This window comes from Leptopilina boulardi, unplaced genomic scaffold (assembly GCF_019393585.1).
Source record: "Leptopilina boulardi isolate dan_hultmark-lab unplaced genomic scaffold, ZJU_Lbou_2.1 LbouV2_237, whole genome shotgun sequence".
Classification (NCBI taxonomy): Eukaryota; Metazoa; Arthropoda; class Insecta; order Hymenoptera; family Figitidae; genus Leptopilina; species Leptopilina boulardi.
Window position 1 is genome coordinate 117,143 of NW_026137793.1, and position 15,287 is coordinate 132,429.

The 15,287-nt window shown below is 26.2% G+C and overlaps 1 long non-coding RNA gene across 1 annotated transcript; it reads right to left on the bottom strand.

Annotated features, from left to right (window-relative positions):
• Positions 1-12,343: 12,343 nt before the first annotated feature.
• LOC127280316 (uncharacterized) lies at positions 12,344-12,827 on the bottom strand. Its single transcript, XR_007842821.1, has 2 exons — positions 12,743-12,827; positions 12,344-12,563 (listed from the first exon to the last, which is right to left on the bottom strand). It is a non-coding gene; the product is annotated as an uncharacterized LOC127280316 (long non-coding RNA).
• Between the last annotated feature and the right edge of the window lie 2,460 nt (positions 12,828-15,287).

Below are 15,287 nucleotides of genomic sequence, written 5' to 3' on the forward strand. Positions count from 1 at the left end.
ATGGCCTGCTAAGGTAACGTTTACCATGATAACGGTTGCCATAGTAACGGTTGCTATCAGTTGTCATGGTAACGGTTTCTATGGTAACGATTGCTATGGTAACGGTTTCTATGTCAACTGTTACTATGGCAACCATACGCGAGTGTACGAAGGAATAAAGAATGTCTTTAAAAATATTTAAAATAATATTTTATTTTTGACTTAAAATAAAATTTTCTTTTTTCAGTATGAAGATTCGCAAGTATATTAAAAATTGAAAATATTTGAATTTTATAAGGGAAATATTCGTGTTCATGGAAATTGAATTAATAACAAAATTCAAGTAGTACTGAGATTCATGTGATTTAACACTACGAGAACATTAAATTTTTGCAGACAACAAATGTCTGTTGCTCATGCAAGGCGCGTCCAAAATGTGAGAACGTTACTAAATTACGCCGTTTCTCCGCATATATATATATATATATATACATATCTTCTTGGCCCTCACATATTCATCGTTTACGCAAAGAAGGATGCTTGGTAAGTTAATACATACTCTCTTTCGTGCCATGGAATGGTCCAACTTTTTTTTTCTTTCTTTTTTTCTTTTCTGTTCTGATTACACATTCTATATAGTCCTTTCATCGTAACTTTTATCCTTATTGACTATGGAGATACGTTTCTTCATTCGAAACGAGACTCCCTATCTCCATCATTTCAAGTGTTTTTAATGTTTAGCGTTTTATAATTATGGTATTATTCGACCGAGAAGTCACTTTGCTTCTGATTACGCCGATCTTAATGGCCATTCGCATGGTAACTGCGAGGTTAACTTACTTTTAATGGGAGAGTTGCTCTCGAAAAAGAAGACCTTTTTTTGCCACCAGTTTTATATATATATATATACACGTGTGTTTCAACTTTTTTTTTTCTTTTGTATTTTTTAAATTCGTAGCTCGTATATATTTTTGAGCTTCTTAATTGGTTCTAATTTCTTACTTTGCAGTCGAATTTAATCGAGGCAAATAAAATTTATTCCGCACTCATCATTCGCAGCAGGAGGAGGCATATAAGAAAGCTGTCGTTTAAATGTAATTGACAATTTCACTCCTCGTGATAGGGCATTAAAATAAGATTCATTTTGATTTTGATGAAATTTGCTTGTATATATATAATTTATTATTATATATTTACGGTGATGGAAATTAATTTTTTTTTCTCAACTTCCTTTTTTATTACAAAGAAAAACTCAGACGTTAAATTTCTTTTTTTTTTTTGAATTAATTTGTTAATTTTAGTTAATTTTTTTTTTTGTAAAGAAAGAATAAAAAAATTTATCATTACCTATGGTCATAGGTAAATTTCACGTGGAATTGCCCATATATATATAATGCACTTGCGCGCGGTTACAATCGTATATGCAGATCTAATATCCCACGTTCTGATTTTTTTTTGTCTTTCTCGTGAATCTGTGCTGTGTGGTGTCTCTCGCAATTTTACGCAAGGTCACGCGCAAGATTCACGAGAAAGGAAACCTAGCGACCTAGTGACTTTCCGGTGTATACAATTACCATCAAAATAAGAATTAAGTGAAAATGTAACGGAAGAAACGCATTGACCATGAAAAGACACGGCATTTATTGAGGCGCATCATTAGGATATAATATATTTATATTGAAATAAAATTGATATTGATTATTCATAATAAAATAATTTCTATATCACTGACAAAAAAGATTTTGTGTTTGCAACAAAATCCTTTGGTTAGTCAATTTTGGTTGGCTGAAACAAAGTCATAGAGTTATATTAACCAAACATTTGGTTAGGCCAACAAAATTATTTGGATGAACATTTTTAAATTCCAACCAAAATTTGATTACGACAACAAAATAATAATAATATTATATATTATTATATATTTTTCTTGAAACAAGTAAAAATTTTCTTGAATCAAATATTCGATTTTTTGTCATAAGTAATTGTTTTAATTGAAACTAAAACCTCTTTAATTACGGCAATTATTATTTTATTTGATCCAAATACATAATTTATTTGTATAAAATGTAAAAAATTTTTGATTCAAATAAATCAAAATTTGAATTGAATAAATAAAATATTTATTTACTAATTCTTCCATTTCTAAATTAAATTCTTACTCAAATAAATAAATTAAAAAATATGTAATTTCTACATAGTATGATCGCATATTTTCATTTTTCAACTAATTCATACATAGAATTTAATGATTAAACGCAAACCTGAGAAATAAATAAATCTAACGCATGGGGGGAATCGAACCTACGACCTACGGATTATTAGTCTAACGCTTTACCAACTACGCTACGCACGCTACGTGAAAACGAATGTTAACTTCTTGATGCCATTTAAACTTGCAAAATACCTAACTCAGAAAAGTTCTTAACATCATTTAGTTAAAATTAAGATATTAAATTATATTTTCCAATTAAGTGCAATTAATAAAATATAATTAATTATATGCTTCATGATTATTCTCATGAATCATCCCAGGTGAATTTTCAAAAAAAGTATAAATATATTTTTATTAAAAACGAGTTTTTCGTTGTTCTGAAACATTGTAAACATTAATTTTTTGTTGATAAAAAAATATGTGACTTTTGGACTTAGAATATTAAATAATATATATAAATAAATGAATAGTATCAAATAACTCATTATTCTCATTACACTTAAATATTTCATTGATCAAAATTTTTTATTTTCCTTCAATAAAATAGTGTCTTAACATTAATAACGCATTATTTATATTAAATAATTTAGTTAATTAGAATCAATAAAATAAATTTATTGTATCAAATACTTTTTATTTCTATCAAAAAAAATGAAATATTTAAGTGAAATAAATAAATTATAGTTTGCAAGTAACTCATTATTTTCGTTTCAAATAAGCATTTAATTGATTAAAATATTGTTTTATTTGTCTTGATAAAATAGTGTATTAGTATTAAATAATTTAGTTGACTTGAATCAATTAAATAAAGTTATTGTATCAAATACTTTTTATTTGTTTCAATAAAACGAAATATTTGAGTGAAATAAATAAATTAATTGTTTCAAATAAATCATTATTATATCGTTTCAAATAAATATTTAATTGATTAAAATATTTTTTTATTTGTCTTGATAAAATAGTGTATTAGCATTAAATAACGAATTATTTGTATTAAATAATTCAGTTTATTTGAATCAATTACATAAATTTATTGTGTCAAATACTTTTTATTTGTATCAAATAAACAAAATATTTGAGTGAAATAAATGAATTAATAGTTTCAAGTAACTCATTATTTGTATTAAATAAATTCATTTATTTAATTCAATTAGTTATTAATTTAAACCAAATATAATTTATTTGGTTCAAATAAATGCGATTTAAATAATTCAAGTTATTTGAATCAAATACATATTTTTTTGGTCCAAATAAAAAGTATTTGAACCAATTAAATATTTTTCAAATAATTTGAAGTATTTGAATCAAATAAATTTTTTTAATTTTTTTAATTTTTTAATTTAAAAAAAGAGGTTCGATTCCAGGAGATTAGATTTTTTAAACTCTAAAAATATTTGAATTGGATAAATATAAATTAAACGTTAAATTGATAATAAATAAATAGTAAAATAAATAAAAAAGATGAAATGAAAATAAATAATTTTTGTTGACCTAACAAAAAAATTTGGTTGAGCTAACCAAACATTTTTGTTATGCCAATAAAAAATATTCAACCAAATTTTTTGGTTGACTCAAACAAATAGTTTGGTTTAAATGTCAACAAAAATTTTTTTGCTGGCCCAACTAAATTTTGGTTTGCTCTATGACTAAACATTTTTCTCAGTGTATATATACAATATTATATGTTCCTTATAAGACAATAAATTTTCCGAACGCTAAATTTGCATCACGTCAGGCAATTAGTATTACGTCGAGTATGTGTGCTCTGGTCTTTTAATACACATCACGTGGGCGTTTGTTTCGCGGAAATCGATTAGGTCCCTCGATTTGCAATTGTGCATTTACAAATAGTTATAATATACATGGAGGAAAAAAAACATATTAAAATTGACTTATGTCGTTGGTTAATCCTGTTTCTATATAGAAGAGAAAAATCATTTACAATATATATATATATAAAAAGAAAAGATTAGTGGGCGATGATCAAGAGATTTGCATTTAGTATTAGAGCACATAAAATAAACTATTATAGCTAATAAACAGGCAATGTGTATTACATTCTATAAGTTTTTTTCGTCAATAAAAATTTAAAAAAAATTTTTTTTTTCAATATATATTTTTGTAATATCAACTCGAAGAAATTTATAATTTTAACAGTAATTATAAACTTTCAACCTTCTTTTATTTACTGAATTAGTTGTTTTTAACTTAAAATGTGTTTTACATTTTTTTTTTAATTTCTTGATCATAAGTAAGGATATTTAGTACCTGTATTCAATATATATATATATATATATATACGAACGAAAGAAGAAAATTCCTTTCGTAAAACATTTATATATATATATATTTATAATTCCAATTAAAATACTTGGCTGATGTATCTCGAAATATAATACTCTGATTAAAATCAGGGACTAAATATATATTAAAACTGTTCCTGTTTTAAAGTCAACGAAATTGTGTAACAAAAGGGACCGACGACACGATCCTTTTTATATATATAAATTTCAAGTCCCGCTTCCTCTTGTCAATTTGTTTTTTGTCTTTTCTTTTTTTTTTCAACGATTTTGCCACAAATTTTATCGTGCATTTGTCGAAAATTAATTAAACAGCTAATTCATTAAAATTCTCTTATAGTTTTGCGCGAAAAATGTATAATTTTTTGACAAATTGTCTTTTAAAATAAATAGAAGATAATTATTTTTTTTTAATTTAGGTATAAGAATCAATTTTTGAAAATGGAAAATAAAAATTTACTAAAAAGTTGCAAAATTATATTAGGTACTACAAAATTTTATTAGAGTTAAAAAATTATTACAAAATTCTGACAATAAAAATACTATTAAAACAAATGTTTGGCAAATTACCGGAAAATTTTGTCGAGTCTCGTAAAATAAATTTTGAAAAGCTGTAAAAAAAAAAAAATGATTATATATTATATTTACAAATTTTGTAAAAACTAAAATATATGAATACATTTATGTGAGCATAAAAAATATGAAATTAAATTTGAATGTTTATAGTGGAAATGACTTTCAAGGAGATGAATTGTCTTTATGGAGTCATGGAGACAATAAATGAATGGGGAGAGAGAGAGAGAGAGAGATAAATAGAAAAAGCGAGTAACACTAACAATATAACGGAAATTGTTCTTAATACGTTGACACCCATGCACATTATTACCGTGATGACTCCCACTGGTTCTCCTTCTTTATATACATATATACATGCGAATAGCCCATTGAAAGCAGAACTCCGAAATCCTGTTGTCGAAATGAGCTATTGTGCAGTTGCAAACGGTGTAACGCACATAAGCATCGTCGTCGGCTACCGTGGCACGTGACAAAATAACGCATTATAATCATCTTTTCGAAAACATTTCATTGTTTTCCAAGCTGATGTAAACTGCAATTACAATTTTTATAATTTCACTAACTTTTGACACGCAATTATAATTACAACATATATATATATATATATAACCACCAAAATATGACATATAAACAAAAGCAAAACATTTCGCAGTAACACAGAAAATTAAAAGGCATTAAAATAAGCTGCAACACGCTTATTATTTTAATCCAATTTTGCTTATTTTAATTTATTTTGGTATTAAAATGAGCAAAATTGGATTAAAATAATAAGCGTTGCAGGGTAGCGATTATGTATTTTGATTTAACTTTGACGTCAAAGTCATTTTCATTTTGACTTCGTAGTCAAATGTCATTTTTCGTAGTTTTACGTAAAATGATTGTTTTGATTTGTCAGATTGTAATATCCACAATTTATTTAGCAATTAAATTATAAAAAAGTAAAGTAAGTAATTTTAAACAGTTAAAAAAGCGGTATAATTAAGGAATTTTTAAAAGATTAATAATTAGGTTAAAATTATTTAATAAAAAATTATTTCATCTATCAACGGTAAGTATTTTTTAATGTTGAAACCAGGGATATGTTATAATTGTTTTGAATAATGCCTTACTTTCATTTTTATAAATGTAGTCAGAATAAAATAAACAAAAAAATCAAAAACTAAGGAAGAAATTATGTCGTTTAAAAGATAATTCAAAACATAAAAAATTACTTACATTTGACCGATGAAATATTTTTTTCCTAAAATAATTTTAACTTAAATTAGTTTCCTACTGTTTTGAGCAAATTGACATTTTGTACATAATTTATTGATGTAATTTAAAATAGAAAATGCTCAACATAAATTATTATTAAAAATACTCAATTTTTTGGCATAATGTAATTGCAATTAATTCCTAAACATAAATTCAGTAACGAGACTGTTATTTATATTTGTGTAAATAAAAAATTAACGATTAATTTTATTTAAACTGTAATTAATTCTATATAAATAGTAATATTTAAATAATTCTTTCAATTTTTCCTCTTAACATATGTGAATGAATAAATAAATAAAATAATATTAATGTTTTAATTATATTTCATAAATTAAAGTTTTTTTAACCTCTTACTTTTACTTAGTTTGTTAAAGTTAGAAAAGTTTTTTTAAAAATCCTTGTAATGCTGTCTTGATCTTTTTAAAATTACTTACTCCACTTTTTCATCATTTAATTCCTAAATAATGTTTTTATTCTTAAATTTTTAATAAAGGGAAAAAAGTAATTATACTTTAAAATTGTAGTTATTACAATTTGACAAATCAAAACAATCATTTTACGTAAAACTATGTAAAATTACATTTGACTATACGAAGTCCAAATGAAAATGACTTTGACGTCAAAGGTAAATCAAAATACATAATCGCTACCCAGCTTATTTTAATGCCTTTTAATTTTCTGTGAATTAATTTGACATTATTAATCTATATAAAAATTATTTTTAAAAAAGTAACTTTAATTACTTCAAGATCTTAATTTTAATTATATTTTTTTTATTTAAAATATTACACTGAGAAAATAATGTTTAGTCAGTGAAATCAAAAACCGTTAAGTTTTTTTTTTTGTCTTAGAAGAGATTTTTGAAAAGTAATTTGGAAGTAATAAAGACATCTTTTATGGAGATATGCCCTATCCCTAAAAGCTTTAATATATATATATATATATATATATGTTGCGAGAACATTGACAAACGAGGTTAGTGCAGGTATTAAAATCTCCCAAGCCTAGTAGCCTATACGTTGAAATGAATAAGTTTGTCAAGATTAAAAAGGTTCGTTAAGTTCCGTTGGTAAAAGTTTTAAGATTTATTACATTCACTTAAAAAAAATTAATCCAACTCAAATCAGTAATGTTAAAAATCCTCTACATATATATCGAGTATTTTTGTAAACAAGCAAATAAGAAAACAGATTAAAAATTAATCTTCATATTGTAATCTCTTCTTTTTATTGACAAAATTCAAGTTAAAAGAGATCATAGTAAAGAAATGCAAAAAAAAAGAAAAAAAGAATTGTTCTTTATTTTGACAGAGGGAAATATTTATATATAATTTGAGAATTTTTTTTTTTTATCGGTTGCCCTACCTTTAAATCCGATTTGGGTCACTTTATGTAAAGCTGGCTTTGCATAGCATTTAATTCTTTCGCGACGACAACTGACAAAGGTATATAAAACTTGTGCTCTCGAGATTTCGACACTCAAAGAAGCATATGAGAGTCATTCCAATTCCTCGAGCAACTTTTTCTTTTTCTTCTTCTTTTTATCCAGGAAGAAAAGGTAATCGCCTGCGGCTCAAATTCATTCTAAATCCTCTTTGGAGAATTTGCCATCTGTATCAGGGACGTGTAGATTTTAACCTTCACCAAACACAATTGGTTTAATCGATGCCAAGATGTCTTAGCAAGGAAATATTTATTATCACACAAATTTTGCGGATTAGCATATTATAATAAAACACTTTTTGCCTACAGACAAATAAAAAAAAATACTCGCGCTTTTTTATTGTCTACTTATATGTAGTCAACATGACAATTCAATAAAATTGAAATATATTTGCAAAAAAATCGACGATCAAATAAAATTGAAAATTAATTAATTTAAAAAGAAGATATCAAATTTCAACGTCCGAGTAGAATTTATTAGAATAAATGATAAAAATAATAACATTTGGACAAATGAATTTTAATTAATGAAATATTATAATTTAAAAAATGGTAAAAAATAAAACCTAATTTTTAAGAAAGAAATTAAGAGTATTTGTTAATTTTCATAGAATCCTAAAATGCAATAATGTTGCAGTTATGCAAACTGCTGTATTAGTGGCAATTAAAATTTGTTTTCCAAGCAAATCCATCAAGTATAAAGAATAATTTCATCCGGTTTGTATTATTTTTTTTTTTGTGAATTTTGATTAAAGCCTTAATTGAACTACTTAAGAATAAAAGTTCACACATAAATTTTCATGACTCACAGTGACACTGAAATTAGACTTCCTTCTCTCATATATGCCTTCCGGCCACCCTAATAGAGTATTGAAGTTGATCCTTGAATCAACCGCAAACTCGTTTCTATACTCTTCTCTCTAATCGACTTATGGTAGGCAGGTATATCTCGTGAGTAATATCATCCCATTAACCCCGGGTCCGTTGGATGTGCGCATAAATAGAATCGTCTTTGCGAGTGAACGCGATCTTGGGCCAAAGGGGTTAATAAATGCGCGTGTGCACGGGTCAACTTCTCCGCACCACATTCTGCTTTTGTATATATATATATATTTACAATTGTGCATGAAAAAATAATCGTTTAATAAAAGTTACTATATTTAAATGATCTTTTGTATTGGAAATTAATTAACTTCATTTAAATAATTAAGGTTCTTTTTTGTCTTATTCAATTTTAATATAATTCTAGTAAATGGAAAATTTTTGGGACTTGACTTAAAGATATATACACGCATCTTTAACGTTTTGAAATCGGTATCTCCTCATTAGAAGTCTATAGTCTTTCTGTAACCTATAATTTCGATTTGTTCTAATATTTATTTGGCTTAAATTCCTATATGGGCCTGATTTCCGGTTGACATAATTCTTATTTCTCCTTAACTGTATTATATTAGGTCCCAATTCTTATTTGTCCTAATCTTTGATTGAATCTATTTCTTATTTCGCCTGATATGTGAACTAACCTTATTTGGCCTAATCTTCATTTGACCTTTAAAATCCAATTCACAGTAAAAACCTGGGTTCATTTTTGCTGCGTATCATTCTGAGTTCTGGATAGAAAATGAGTTATCGGCAAACTTCAAGTGACTCAGAATGGATTATGATTATTAAGTTGGACTAAGTAATAGGGCGCCCTCTGGTGATAAAGAAACAAAGCATTTCAAATCTAATATCAGAAATTAATTTAACATTATTGATAATTTATATAATATTAAAAATTGAAATAATGAAAAATAAAGAACATATAATAAAATAAGGTCAATAAACTTTATATTACTATTAAAAAAATATTTACTCCCACAGAAAATTAAAAGGCATTAAAATAAGCTGCAACGCTTATTATTTTAATCCAATTTTGCTTATTTTAATCCATTTTGGTATTAAAATAAGCAAAATTGGATTAAAATAATAAGCGTTGCCGCTTATTTTAATGCCTTTTAATTTTATGTGCCAATGAAAATTTAAGTTTAAAAATTAAATGAACTAGTTTGTCAAACAAGTAATAATAACAGTTATTTATTAAATTATTATAGTAAATTAAAAATAAATAAAATAATAAAATTAAAAATAAACTATACTATTTATAACGTTACTGAAAACGATTTTTAATTTCATTTTTTCATTTTTAACGTTATTATTATTTTTCTAATATCTTTGGCAGAATATGTGCTGTGCGTGTGTGCGTCAATGTTTATTTGTATATTTATTTATAAATTATGTCAAATTCATAATTAACAAAGTGTCCAACCCTGAGTGTATAAAGTGTCCAACCCTAAGTAGAAGTAACATTTTCGAATTGTGCTAACCATAACCAGACATGTTTTGCGATTCAATTTTTCACTTCATTTGTTCTTCAATCATGAACCCCATAATACATGTAATAAACTTACCTTGCCGATTTCTTGTTTTATTTATTCATTTTTTATGTTTAATCACATCGCTCACAAAACTTTTTTCTTTCCTACAAATGCACCTACATCACAGCAGACGCTACTTTTGATCCTCCAAAAATGTAATGACACAAAAAGTTAGGTTTCACAACGAGAAGTTTTGCCACGTCCGTGCATATATGGCGCTAGTGTTCTTATTATAAGAAAAGCGAAGTGTCCACCCCTGCGAGTATATTCCCCTAGTTATTTTATTTTTTTGTTTTTTATATAATATTTTTTGATTTATTTTTATTTTTTCATTGTTTTTTATTATTCATTAGTTTTTTTATATTTTATATATTTTATTTATATTTTTTCTTAAATAAATATTTTTACTACAATTTTACTTTAACAAATTTTAATATCTTTTAAATTTCGCGCCATTATCTTTGGTTTTTAGACAGTAGCGCCGTTAATTTTTTGTTTTATGTTACGCGTGAACGTTGCCACTCATACATGCCAATTCACAGTTAATAACCTAAAAATCTTCTTTACTTAATTTAATAAATACAACAAATCGGCATTTAATATTAAAGTTTTTCCAAGTTCAATGTGTTTGTTCATTAGAAACGATAATTTTAATTCATATTTTTATGAATAATTACTTATTATTTGATAATAATTGTTATTTTTTTATTTTTTATCAAAGTGATACAGGTCAGGATCATTTTGAGTAAAATAGAAATTAGTCGAATTAGGTTTATTTTTGCTGCGTCTTAAAATGATCTATAGACAACCTGATCATTTTGAACCCATGTTTTAATTGTGGCATTATATAAATTTCGAACTGAGAAAATTGATTTCAAAAAAGCAATATAATAACACACACGTGCAAAACAAGCCCAAGTATTTTACGCAAAGGTATTGGGAAAAGAAATATATGGGAAAACTCTTGAGCGAGATTCTTGGTCGATTCTCAGACATATGGAAAGAATTCTTAGGGGCCAGCGACGAGTCAATTACACGTTCCAACCGTGGTTTGCGCCTTATTAAAGTTCAAATGAGAGCACTAATTAAACCAATTTGTGACGTTTGTTAACGAGGGTCCCCAGGTGGTCTGTATTATACTCATTCTCCTTTTCCTCCAATGAACTGCATATTCCAAGCTTCGCTAATCGAGATGACCATTGGCACGAAGGGGCAAAAGTAACACGTGGCTGTAAATTCTTGTATTAACCTGTATATATATTATATAAATTCAGTCCCAACATATCCACTTGGCTCGTTAGCGAGATTAAACTGAGAATAATAGTTAGAAATTAACCAATATTGCCAAGACGCGAACCTATCGGAAAAAAATTCAAACTTGTTTATAACCTACAAAACGTAAAACTTTTTCCCAACATCCCTGCCATTGAAGAACTTTAGATGGAGGTTCAGATTTCAAATATTTTTCTTTTTTAATAAGGTAGTTCAAGTTGGGTGGGGGAATCCAATATGGCTGCTCTCAGCTGTTTTACTGGAGGACAAGCAAACCGCTGTCTCTGTACATTTTTCACTGAATTTGAAATATTTTCTTATTAATTTATTTTTTATGCAATACAGAAATAATTAAATGGTTTTATTTTGCTGTATTGTTGGATGTGGAATGCGAGGAGACAGGGATGAAACTTCCTTTTTTAGAATTCCTGCAGTAATAAGCGTCAACAACAGAAAATATAAAACTACTTATTGCAATCCTTTCAATCCTTTGTCGCGGGTAGAAAGTGATTTAACAAAAAGTGGCGATGAATTCATTAAATTATCGAAAAGAAGACAGGAAAAGTGGGTAAATGCAATAAAGCGGGGAAAATTGACTGCTTCCCAATTAAAAATATTCCGAGTATGTTCTAAACATTTTATGACAGGTAAGTAGGTTATGTTTTCCTTTTGTTTATGTCGATTGGGTACCATGTCAAAATCTTGGATATGAGAAGGGAGTTTCTATTAAAAATAGAACGGATCTTGATAAGTATCACCGTTCCGAAAAAAGGGTATTTGTAGCAAAAATAATAATAATAATTTCAATTAAACTTATTATCTAATTATTATGAAAGGTACCCAGTAAGAAGAGGTTAATTGATACGAATGAAAATGAAGCAGAAGCTGGTATCAATTAACCTCTTCTTACTGGGTACCCTTCATAATAATTAGATAATAAGTTTAATTGAAATTATTATTATTATTTTTGCTACAAATACCCTTTTTTCGGAACGGTGATACTTATCAAGATCCGTTCTATTTTTAATAGAAACTCCCTTCTCATACCCAAGATTTTGACATGGTGCCCAATCTGGATCAGTATAATTGTTTATGTCAGCAGGGCGTCCTATATAAAATGTAATTTCTATTATGCATGCATTTATATGTTTCAGATATTAATATTTTAAAAATATAATAAATAAATTATATTAATTAATGGTTAATTGAATGAATTAATAATAAGAAAAGTGCACAATATTGTTATGCATAATCGACATAAACAAAAGGAAAACATAACCTACTTACCTGTCATAAAATGTTTAGAACATACTCGGAATATTTTTAATTGGGAAGCAGTCAATTTTCCCCGCTTTATTGCATTTACCCACTTTTCCTGTCTTCTTTTCGATAATTTAATGAATTCATCGCCACTTTTTGTTAAATCACTTTCTACCCGCGACAAAGGATTGAAAGGATTGCAATAAGTAGTTTTATATTTTCTGTTGTTGACGCTTATTACTGCAGGAGTTCTAAAAAAGGAAGTTTCAACCCTGTCTCCTCGCATTCCACATCCAACAATACAGCAAAATAAAACCATTTTATTATTCCTGTATTGCATAAAAAATAAATTATTAAGAAAATATTTTAAATTCAGTGAAAAATATACAGTGACAGCGGTTTGCTTGTCCTCCAGTAAAACAGCTGAGAGCAGCCATATTGGATTCCCCCACCCAACTTGAAGTACCTTATAACAGTTCATTAGGTGTAGGTCTATAGAATAAGAAGGCGACGTTAAAGTTAAATTAACGAACTTGTCGTCAGGTGGCGACACCAAAAAAAAAGAAAACGCGCGAAGTACAAATTTTGAAAAGAAATAAAAAAAATTGCAATGTATTTTTAGTTTTTATTGTTGAATTTCCATTTAAAACATAATAAATTAAAATAATTAAAAAATAATATTTAATAAATTTAATAAAATTAAATATTATAAAAAAGTTTATTATTTTTGTTAATTTGAAACAAATAATTTCAACTTTCTTGTTTCTAATCGCAAGACAAAAAAAAGCTAAGAAAGTTTACAGTAAATAAATTACAAAAGATGAATAAAGTAAATATACAAAAAAAATTAAAATATGAATAGAAATACGACAATTAGGAAAAATGAAAAAAATAAAACTATATTTAATAAAGTAGATAAATAAGCTTAACAAGTAGATTTAAATGTAAATTTTTACTTACTGCAACCATACATAAATTCTATGCTCAGAGAAATTTTTTATTTGAAACAAATACAAAATATTGAATTGGAAAAAAATATATTTATCTCAGAGTTAAATAAACTTTATATTGTAAATAAAATTTTTTTTTTTGGTACAAGTAAAATATTTTATTTGCGTAAAATAAAAAAATTTTTGCACTAAATAACAAATTATTTGCACTAAATAAAATTTTATTTGAAATTAAATAAATATCATTTGAAAGAAATAAAATATTTATTCAGCTCTGAGATAAAAATATTTTTTTTTTACGTGTATATATATATATATATTAACCTAAATAATAATTAGTGTTCCACAATTGACAACATATATAACGAAATCCTGTAAATGGATCATAATAAGGACATTCGCCAGGATAATATCCAATGTCAATTTGTGGAAATGGACATCTAGTGGTACAGAATCCTCTGAGAAAATTGCATCCTCGAATAATACCAGTAGATGATCCGTAATTTACTACTAAATAAATTAAAAACAAATCTTTTATTGTAAAATAATGTTTTGAAAAAAAATATAGTATTTTCACTGAAAATATAAATAATTACTAAAATGTTGAAATAAAATTTTCTTACTTGCAACGACAGTTGTTGTAATGAATAACAGAAATAAGAAAGAAAAGAGTAATAAATTTGAAACTTTTGGCATTCTTCTTTGGAATCGAAAGACAAGAAAAAAATATTAAGCTCTTTACTCTACTAACATATTTTCTGTTCTACTGAATCTCAATAACAATGTAACTTTTTTATAATTCGAAAACTTATTTTAAATTTTTATTATTATTTCCTTTTATATAACATTTTTAACTGCTTTCTTCCGCTGTAACTATATAATTGTTAACATATAATAACTAATAGTTTAACTAAAATATATGGCGTTTTTTTATATTCAAAAAATAAAAATAATTCTATAAATAAAAAATTCGTAAATATAGAAAAATACTGTTACAAATAAAAATTATATTAAAATTTAAAGTCTCTGTCTTAATTAAGAATTCAGTTAAATCAAAATTCTTTGGTATCTACGACAATTTTATATAATAACACTGTTTGACATATATAGTTAAAATATAGGTATAATAAATTTAACTAATTTTAGAATCAAATATTAATTTTTACTTACAACTTTACACAAAAAAAAACTTATATTATCCTATGTAATTACTCCAATATTGACAACATATGTAACGTAATCCTGTTGTTGGATCATAATAAGGACATTCGCCAGGATAATATCCAATGTCAGTTTGTGGATATACACAGCTTGTGGTACAGAATCCTCTAAAAAAATTGCATCCTCGAAGAGCAGTATAATATTGTGCATTTACTGAAAAAAAAATAAAAAACAAGCATGATTGTAAAATAACTTTCTGTCAAAAAAAAAAAAATTATTATCAAAACCATTACATTTTTAAAATAATAAAACTTATAGTTTTATTACAATTCCTAATACTTGTACAGAAAATAAAAACAACTGGGCCTGATGGCTTGAGAATAATTTTGAAAAATCTTGCAGGCTTGGGGGATCGACCCCAGAACCCTTAGGACGCGAGCCATGTACTCTGGCCACACACA